Consider the following 10,022-nt stretch of genomic DNA (forward strand, 5'->3'; position numbering starts at 1 on the left):
CACACCTCTGGGACACAATTTTTAAATCTGACATATTTTTTAAATCTTTATAATTTTGGTAAATTTGGAAGCTATATCTACATATACGTTGAGGTTTCTAGAAGCTCTAAGTTGGCATATAAAGAATAAATATTTTAATAATAACCAAGCTAAGATTAGTAACCTGAAGATCTCTTAACATCATTGAGATCTTTTATTCGTTTTGTTTTTGTTTTTGTTTTGAGATGGAATCTCACTCTGTCGCCTAGGCTGGAGTGCAGTGGCACGATCTCGGCTCACTGCAGCCTCTGCTCCCTGGGTTCAAGCAATTCTCCTGCATCAGCCTCCCGAGTAGCTGGGACTACAGGCATGTGCCACCATGCCCGTCTAATTTTTGCATTTTTAGTAAAGACGGGGTTTCCCCATGTTGGTCAGGCTGGTCTCAATCTCCTGACCTCAGGTAATCAACACGCTTCAGCCTCCCAAAGTGCTGAGATTACAGGCATGAGCCACCACACCCGGTGAGATCTTTTATTCTAATTTATGGGTTTTATCATTTATGAGGAAAGGATATCTCATTAGGAAGAGTAATTATATTAACAAAATATATCCATTTCTTTTGAAACTACAATTTTATATTTCAAAATGTAATTATTCTACTTCAGATTTTATGAAAGAAAATATGATATGAATTTTATTCTTTTTTTGTGAATCCAAATCTTAATAGATAATTTTAAGAAATATGTAAAGGAGATTCTCAAGGACTGCCTGAACTTAAGTGACTTATTGACATGTTTTATTCTAATGTATTTTACATCTTGTTTATAAACAATAAAATTGTGTTCATCCCTGTAATTCCTATGAGTTTATTATTCAACCTACAGTATTATTTTCTGTTACTGTTTTCTTTGAAAGTGACTAAAGTATATGTTTTATGTTTATAAAACTCTGTGAAACACAAACTTCACTCTCTCTCTTTATTCTCATACTTTGACACAAATTCTTTTATGCAAAGATGTTCTTAATGCAGCGCTGACATCAGATCAGTTCCTAGGTTATTTAAATATAAAGATAAGTCAGTCCCCTGTCTTTGAAAAATATTGATTCAACTAAAGAAAACAAAAATTAAATTATACAAAAATCAATTCAAGATGGATTAAAGATTTAAACGTTAGACCTAAAACCATAAAAACCCTAGAAGAAAACCTAGGCATTACCATTCAGGACATAGGCATGGGCAAGGACTTCATGTCGAAAACACCAAAAGCAATGGCAACAAAAGACAAAATTGACAAATGGGATCTAATTAAACTAAAGAGCTTCTGCACAGCAAAAGAAACTACCATCAGACTGAAGAGGCAACCTACAAAATGGGAGAAAATTTTCACAACCTACTCATCTGACAAAGGGCTAATATCCAGAATCTACAATGAACTCAAACAAATTTACAAGAAAAAAACAAACAACCCCATCAAAAAGTGGGCGAAGGACATGAACAGAGAATTCTCAAAAGAAGACATTTATGCAGCCAAAAAACACATGAAAAAATGCTCATCATCACTAGCCATCAGAGAAATGCAAATCAAAACCACTATGAGATACCATCTCACACCAGTTAGAATGGCAATCATTAAAAAGTCAGGAAACAACAGGTGCTGGAGAGGATGTGGAGAAATAGGAACACTTTTACACTGTTGGTGGGACTGTAAACTAGTTCAACCATTGTGGAAGTCAGTGTGGCGATTCCTCAGGGATCTAGAACTAGAAATACCGTTTGACCCAGCCATCCCATTACTGGGTATATACCCAAAGGACTATAAATCATGCTGCTATAAAGACACATGCACACGCATGTTTATTGCGGCACTATTCACAATAGCAAAGACTTGGAACCAACCCAAATGTCCAACAATGATAGACTGGATTAAGAAAATGTGGCACATATACACCATGGGATACTATGCAGCCATAAAAAATGATGAGTTCATGTCCTTTGTAGGGACATGGATGAAATTGGAAATCATCATTCTCAGTAAACTATCGCAAGAACAAAAAACCAAACACCGCATATTCTCACTCATAGGTGGGAATTGAACAATGAGATCACATGGACACAGGAAGGGGAATATCACACTCTGGGGACTGTGCTGGGGTTGGGGGAGGGGGGAGGGATAGCATTGGGAGATATACCTAATGCTAGATGACAAGTTAGTGGGTGCAGCGCACCAGCATGGCACATGTATACATATGTAACTAACCTGCACAATGTGCACATGTACCCTAAAACTTAAAGTATAATTAAAAAAAAAATTAAAACAGGTATTCTGTATACTTCAAAAATATTAATAAAGACTTATTTACAGGATGATATGTGAACACAGATGAATGGACATCAGCGAGAGCCTGGACATTCAGTGTGAGTAGAGGAGAGCCATTCTGAACAGAGGCTTAAAAGAATAATGGAGATTAACAATGAGTATAAATGAAGGAAAAGCCTTCCTGACAGGAAAGAGCAAAGATAAAAGTCATGGAATCTTGGCACAACATGTAATCTGAGTAATCTTTTACAAAAGCTACACCATTAGGCAAGGAATAATGGAACGTGTGGCTGGAGAGGCAGGTGACAGTATATGATGCTAAGTTGATTAAAGCTCTCATGAAGACAGTGTACATCACTGAAATTATAGTCAGCATACTGAAATAATCAGGTATGCTTTCAGATAGATGCCACTGATTATAAAAGAATAGACTGAAGTTACAAAAGATAGGAGGAAAATAATTAATTTTTATTAGCAGCTCAGGAGAAAAAAATAAAGCCACAAATTAAATTATTATGAAAGAGAATGGGAATTAAAGGAGAAAATAAAGTATAGAGAAAGAAGGAGTTGGAAAGGGACTAAGTAAGGGGCATGAGGTCTCTTGCATTCTGTTTTCATATTTTGTCTATGTGTGACATTTATTACTTCTTTAAATCTGAAGCAACAAATCATAGTCAATATTCCTTCTGAAAAGCATTCATTTGAAATAAAATTAAAATAAATATTTAACATAAAATGTTAGCAAACTGTAATAATCTTCATAAGCAATTGGTGATGGTTAAGATTTATATTACAATTGTTGGAAGAACTATAAATAAGATAACATATCTGCCTTTAGGTGGGAGTGAAATTAATGCAATTAAAGTTCATTTATTTAATGTAATATGTGTATGTATTTTATACATAATTAATTATAAAATCCTATTTTACAGAATGTAGGTTAACATTCAGAGAATATGAATAAGCAACTACTAGTGAAGAAATGGAAATGTTTATAGAATACATCATTTAAGTTTAGACTTAAAAATAGGTAGCAATTTAAATGTAGTTTGTGTATTTAGCAAAACAAGCAAAAAACCCAAGATGCCTAGTTGAATTTGAATTTCAGATAAACAATGGATAATGTATTAGTGTAAATATGCCTCATGCAATATTTGGTATATATTTCTACTAAAACTTAACCACTGTTTATCTGAACTTTAAACATAACTTATCATCTTCTATTTTATCTGGTAAACCCAGATTTAAAGGAAAATAGCAGTTAAATAAGAAAACCAAAACAATAAAGTCATATATGATATATGTACCACATAAACAGTGTGGTGATTCTTTTTGACAAAGAAAATATGTTGTGATGAGAGAAACATAAGCTTAAAGAAATAGGAGTTCACATTTATATAGCATTAACTGTTAGAGAGAGAAATGTAATTTGTAGAAGTAAGAAATGGAAACGTGAAATCATTTAAAGCTTTGACAAGAAACTCCAAATATATCTAAGAATAATATATCTAGAAATTGAATTTATAATGGATTGGAATATTAAAGATTGTGGGGTCAGAAGAAGAATTCAAAATACTATTTATCCTGGGTCTGCAGTATACCTTCTGATAAATTACATCAAGTAAAAAGAGAAAGTCTATGATAAAAGAGAAAGTGTGGTCAAGAGTATTAAATGTGATTTCAAAGGCAGAATACTTGGGAAGGATGATAAGCTTGCTGAATACATTACTGGACTTTTTTTTCTTTTTTAGTATTAATAAAGAGGAGTTCTCAAAGTTTAGTGAGTAAGGGCCTTCTTATTTCAGCTGTGACTGGGATGATGGTACTGGAATAGCCTTCTCAAAGTAAATGACTAGAAAACTTGGCAAGATGTAAGAAATGACTGTTTGCAGACATCAGACAATAGGACACACAGCACCGTGAAACCCAACTAGAGGCACTTCCTGATTTTAGAAGAGGAAATCCAAATAGAGCACGCTGGTTTGGAGACAGAGATCAGTACACAGGGGAACTAAGACAGAATTTATTCAGCATAATAGCTGAGAGGAGGTGCCTATGTAGAAAAAGAGCTTTGGAAATCTCTGTAAGGAACCACTTGCTTTCTTTACTGAATACAGTAAATCCTGAGTTAATGTCCTCAATAGGTTCCTGGAAACTTCAACTTTAAGCAAAATGACACATAATTAAACCAATTTTACATAGGCTAATTGACCCAAACAGGAGTTAAGTTCCTACAGAATATTTACGGTCACAAAAATATCAATTTAGACACACAAATTGACCTAACAAGCGCATCTCTAAGATCTGGGAGGAAACCTGTGTGGCCAGAGACAACCCACACAAACATGGGGAGAACATGCTAACTTCACAAAAACATGCAAACTCCATGGCCAGAAATCAATTTTTTCTCATCATTTAAACAAAATGACATTGAACAAAATGATATTATTTGAGGACCTCCTGTAATAAGTTCTCATGCATGGGCTGAGACTTCACAAATCTGGGTAAAGAACAACTACCAGAGAATGAAAGAACTTCAAAGTAGCTTAAAGTTAAAAAATGACTTCAGCTTACCAAATGGAGGGGAAGTCCAATATCCAAATATCAAAGCATATTGACTTTCTTGAACCCTGGGAATTTAGTAGACATCTTAGAAAGACCACTCACTCCTTAGGAATACAGCTAAAATGAGCCTTAGAGTAAAGCCTGAGATGGTCCTATATAAATTTACTTAATCTGAAAGTAAAATACCTGCCCAACAGAAGAAAATCAGTACTGTTAAAAAGAAGAAAACAAAATTTAACAAATAAATGTAACAATAAAAAATGTGGCACATAGTTGAAAATAAATTAATCTATAGAAACAGAAATAAACAAGATGATGAATTAGCAGACAAGAACTTTAAAAGAGCTATTACAACTACGCTTTGAAATTGAAAAGAAAAATGTAAACATAGTAATAAGAGAAATGAAAACTATTAAAAAATGACAAAATTGGTCTCTGGCAGGTAAAATAGGTATTCAATATCAAAAATACAATTTCACCAGATGTTTTAAATAGTAGATTAGATACTGTAGAATAAAAGATCAGTTAAATTGAAGATAAGCCAAGAAAAACTATTCTACTTGATTTGCAGAGAAGAAAAGCAGAAAAATAATGAATAGAGAGTCAGTGATATATGTGAACTTTCGAGCAGTCTAACATTAGTGTACTGAGAATCTCAGAAGTGTGAAGGAAGGGCATATGAAATATAGGGGGAGAAATGAGTGAAAGAAAACAGAAAAAACAAAATGGTAGAAAACAAATGGAACCACAGTTAGTTATTTGAAAAGATCAATAAAATTGACTAAGCTTTAGCTAGATTGATAATAATACAAGAAATAATAACTAAAGGAAAGAAAAGAAAAAGAAACAAGAATAATTATTAATATGAAGAATGAAGAAATAAATAGTACCAATGATACTGGTATTCAAATAAAATTACTGGAGTATTATGAAGAACTTCATGTTAATAAATTTGAATGCTTTGATAAGATGACAATTCCTTGAAAGACAAAATTGAGCAAGATTCACCCAAGGAAAAAAAGGAAAAATATGAAATTGATTAATAAATTGAATTTATAATTAGAAGCCTTCCAAGGAAAACTTCAGGCTCAAATAGCTTCAGTGGTGAATTCTATCAAACATTTAAGGAAGAAATAATACTATTTTTATACCAATTCTTCCATAAAATAAAAAAAGGAAGAAAACCTTTTCAAAAGGAGTTGTGTAGATAGATAATAAAGCACACAAATAGATGCTCAACAGTATTTGTCTTCATTGAATTCAAATTTAAAGCACAAAAAAATATGAATATGCATGTACTAAAAAGCCCATAAATTAGTCTACTTCAAGTGTTGGCAAGGATATGGAACAACTGGAACTTTCATATGTTGCAGGTGGTGTTACAATAAAACATAATTATTTTGAGGTAGGTATTTATACAAAAGAAATAAAAGTAATATCTAAACAAAATGCTGTATACTGATATTCATAAAAGCTCTATTCATCATAATTTCAAATCTAATAACCTTAATGTCCATCAACTGGTGAACTATAGAACAAAAATGTGCATTTTATTGCACGTAAATCGTATTTTAATAAATTCGATTTCAAAATTCAGTCAGTATATTAATCACATGTATAGTTTATTAAAATGCACATTCTCAGACAGTCTTGACACTTATTCCCATCAGAGAGATGAGGGAGTTAGAGATGAAGAACCTCACACGTAACTGCCATATTTGAATTCAATAATGAGAATGTTTGCTGGAACCAGATGTTACATACTATGTATTTTAAATACAATATGCAGCTGTCTGCATATTAATGTATATGTATTAAATACATATGCAGCTGCAAATGTCAATATGCAGCTAATTTTGCTCCTAATTTTTCTGTTATTAAAATTTTCTATACTTAGTTATATAGTGTCCTTTTTACATTAACTTGACAGCTTTCTAAGGATAGGAAGACAAATGAGTTAATATAAAAAAGTAACAACTGAGAAGCTGTATTATTTCTTCCATATCATTTGATAAATAGAGATCTACATTTCGATTTAGTATAATATAGTCATAGGAACTGGGGCTTAGATATGGAGACACTTTCCATTTTTTCAATTTTATTATCAGTTTGCAATTTACGTCAGATATTGAGCAAACATATGAAGAAAGGTTTTGCCATATTATGTGGTTTGGCTGTGCCCCCACCCAAATCTCATCTTGAATTGTAGCTTCCATAATTTCCTCATGCTGTGGGAGGGACCCAGTGGGAGATAACTGAACTACGGGGGCAGTTTCCCCCATACAGTTCTTGTGGTAATGAATAAGTCTTATGAGATCTGATGGTTTTATAAGGGGGAAACCCCATTTGCTTGGCTCTCATTCTGCTCTTTCTGCCACCATGTGAAATGTGCCTTTCACCTTCCACCATGATTGTGAGCCATGTGGAACTGGGAATCCATTAATCCTCTTTCTTTTGTGAATTGCCCAGTCTTGAGTATGTCTTTATTAGCAGTGTGAAAACAGACTAATACACCATATAAAACTTTGTCTCATGAACCTACTGTTTCAATTACTTAACAAAAGGTCTTAACTTAAACAAAATATTATAACATTTCAGTGATTTCTCTGACAGTTAAATAATCAAATCTTTATATGGAAAACAGTAAGCTTTCATGACTTGTATGTACTCTTAGCCTGTGCATATGAAAAGCTGTCTCTTTCATCTATTTAAAGAAATAAGCCGGGCGCAGTGGCTCACACCTATAATCCCAGCACTTTGGGATGCCAAGGCAGGAGCATCACCTATGGTTGGGAGTTCAAGACCAGCCTGACCAACATGGAGAAACCCCGTCTCTACTAAAAATACAAAAAATTAGCCAGGCATGGTGGCACATGCCTGTAATCCCAGCTACTCTGGAGGCTGAGGCAGGAGAATTGCTTGAACCTGGGAGGTGAGGTTGCAGTGAGCAGAGATCGCGCCATTGCACTCCAGCCTGGGCAACAAGAGTGAAACTCCATCTCAAAAAAAAAAAAAAAAAAAAAAAAAAGAATTAGTGTAACACTTTGCCATGATTAATTTATTAAAAAAAAAAAGGTATACAAATATTGAGTGCCTACTATATTCAGTGTTCCATGGGCAAAAAAAATATAATCCAAACATAGTTCATATGCCAGCAATATGGAAAAATATAAGAGAAAATGTCAAGATATTTAAATATGGTTAGAAAATTAGCATTGCCATGAGGGAAGAGAAAAGCACAATAGAGATTCAGAAAAAACCATGATCATATACTATCCATGAGGAAAAAAATAACTACAGGAAATAAGAGGTAAGGAATACCATAATTAATTAAATAAAAACTACTTATTCAATTATTTTTCTATAAATAATCTGTGTATTAAACATATACTTAAACCAATTTTCTGGTATAATCTTTAAGGTCAGCAAGATAAGCACTCCTTAGAATACAAACTGCAGTATTTCTCCAAGTAATACACCATGTGATGGTTAATATTGACTGTCAACTTGATTGGATTAAAGGAGGCAAAGTATTGTTTCTGGGTGTGTCTGTGAGGGTGTAGAGAAAAGAGATTAACATTTAAGTCAACGGACCGGGAAAGGCAGATCCGCCCTCAATCCAGGTGGGCACAATTTAATCAGCTGACAGCGTGGCCAGAACAAAAGCAGGCAGAAGAATGTGGACTGCCTAGACTGGCTGAGTCTTCCAGCCTACATCGTTCTGCTGTGCTGGATGCTTCCTGCCTTCAAACATTGGACTCCAAATTCTTCAGCTTTGGGACCTTTGATCACAGACTGAAGTCTGATCTGTTGGCTTCCCTACTTTTGAAGTTTGGGACTCAGATTGGCTTTCTTGTTCCTTAGCTTGCACATGGTCTATTGTGGGACTTCACCTTGTGATCCTGTGAGTCACTACTCTTTAATAAACTGCTCTTTATATATACATCTATCATATTATTTCTGTCCCTCTAGAGAACCCTGACTAATACACTCTAACAATTCAGAGGTTATAGCCTCCTAATTTGGCTATTCATTCAGGTTTTCTTTTTTTTTCATGCTAAATTAGAAACTGAATAGTGGTTATACATGGTGAGGAAACTGTGATTGTAGAGACAGAACACAGAGCTTAGAAATATGAAAAATAAAAAAAATAGCATTTTTATTGTGGGAGAAGTCAGAATTGTATGATTATTTATATATATATATATATTTACTTTAAAATATTTGTTATAGCAAAGGAATGACTTGAATATGCTTGAAGCTAAAAAAAACAGGCATCAGAATATTTGAGACTGATTGATTGTTGAAGATACTAAAAAGAGAGAGACTGTGGGATGTCTTACGAGAGACAGAAAACATAAATCATTTCTTACAGTAAAGACTTTAGACAGGCAATGGATAACTAGCTCTTCTTCTGATACTGGATAGAGCTTTTAAAGAAAATACAATTGTAAAACTTGAGATCTTTGAAAGCTAAGCTCCACAATATCTAACGAGAATAAAGGAAGAGACAGAGGGGGTAGACATGACAAAATTGACTGTGGGAGTGATGCTATAGCTAAACAGGGAATTCAGAGCTCAGTTCATTTGGGTTGCTATAAATAAATACCGAGGATAGGTAATTTATAAAGAAAAGAGGTTTATTTGTCTCATGTTTCCAGAGGCTGAACATAAAGCATGGCCTCAGCATCTGCTTCTGAGGAGGACTTCAGGCTGCCTTCACTCATGGCAGAAGAAGGGAAGCCAGTGTGTGCAGGTCATATGACAGGAGAAGGGGCAGTGCGAGGCTCTTTTCAATCATTAGTTCTCTTTGGAACTTAAGAGTGAGGGCTCACTCACTCTTGGGAATGGCACCAACGATTCATGACATATCTTCCCCCTGTGACTCAAGCAACTCCCACCAGGCCTCACCTCCAGCACTGGGGAACAAATACCAATATGAAACTTTGTGGGACCAAACAAACCATATCCAAACCATAGCAAGGAAATCCATGGGGCTAGTGCATGTAGGTATGTGTGTGTATTTGCAGCTTTTTGCAGCTTCGGAGTATGTCATTTCCATTGAGTCATCATAGGTAAGTATAGGTATTAGAAACATTTCCTTGCAAAACTCACTCAACTGCTTTGAGGAAAGGCACATTTTTCTACTTAACGCCACAT

This window comes from Gorilla gorilla, chromosome 19, assembly GCF_029281585.2.
Source record: "Gorilla gorilla gorilla isolate KB3781 chromosome 19, NHGRI_mGorGor1-v2.1_pri, whole genome shotgun sequence".
Taxonomy (NCBI): Eukaryota; Metazoa; Chordata; class Mammalia; order Primates; family Hominidae; genus Gorilla; species Gorilla gorilla.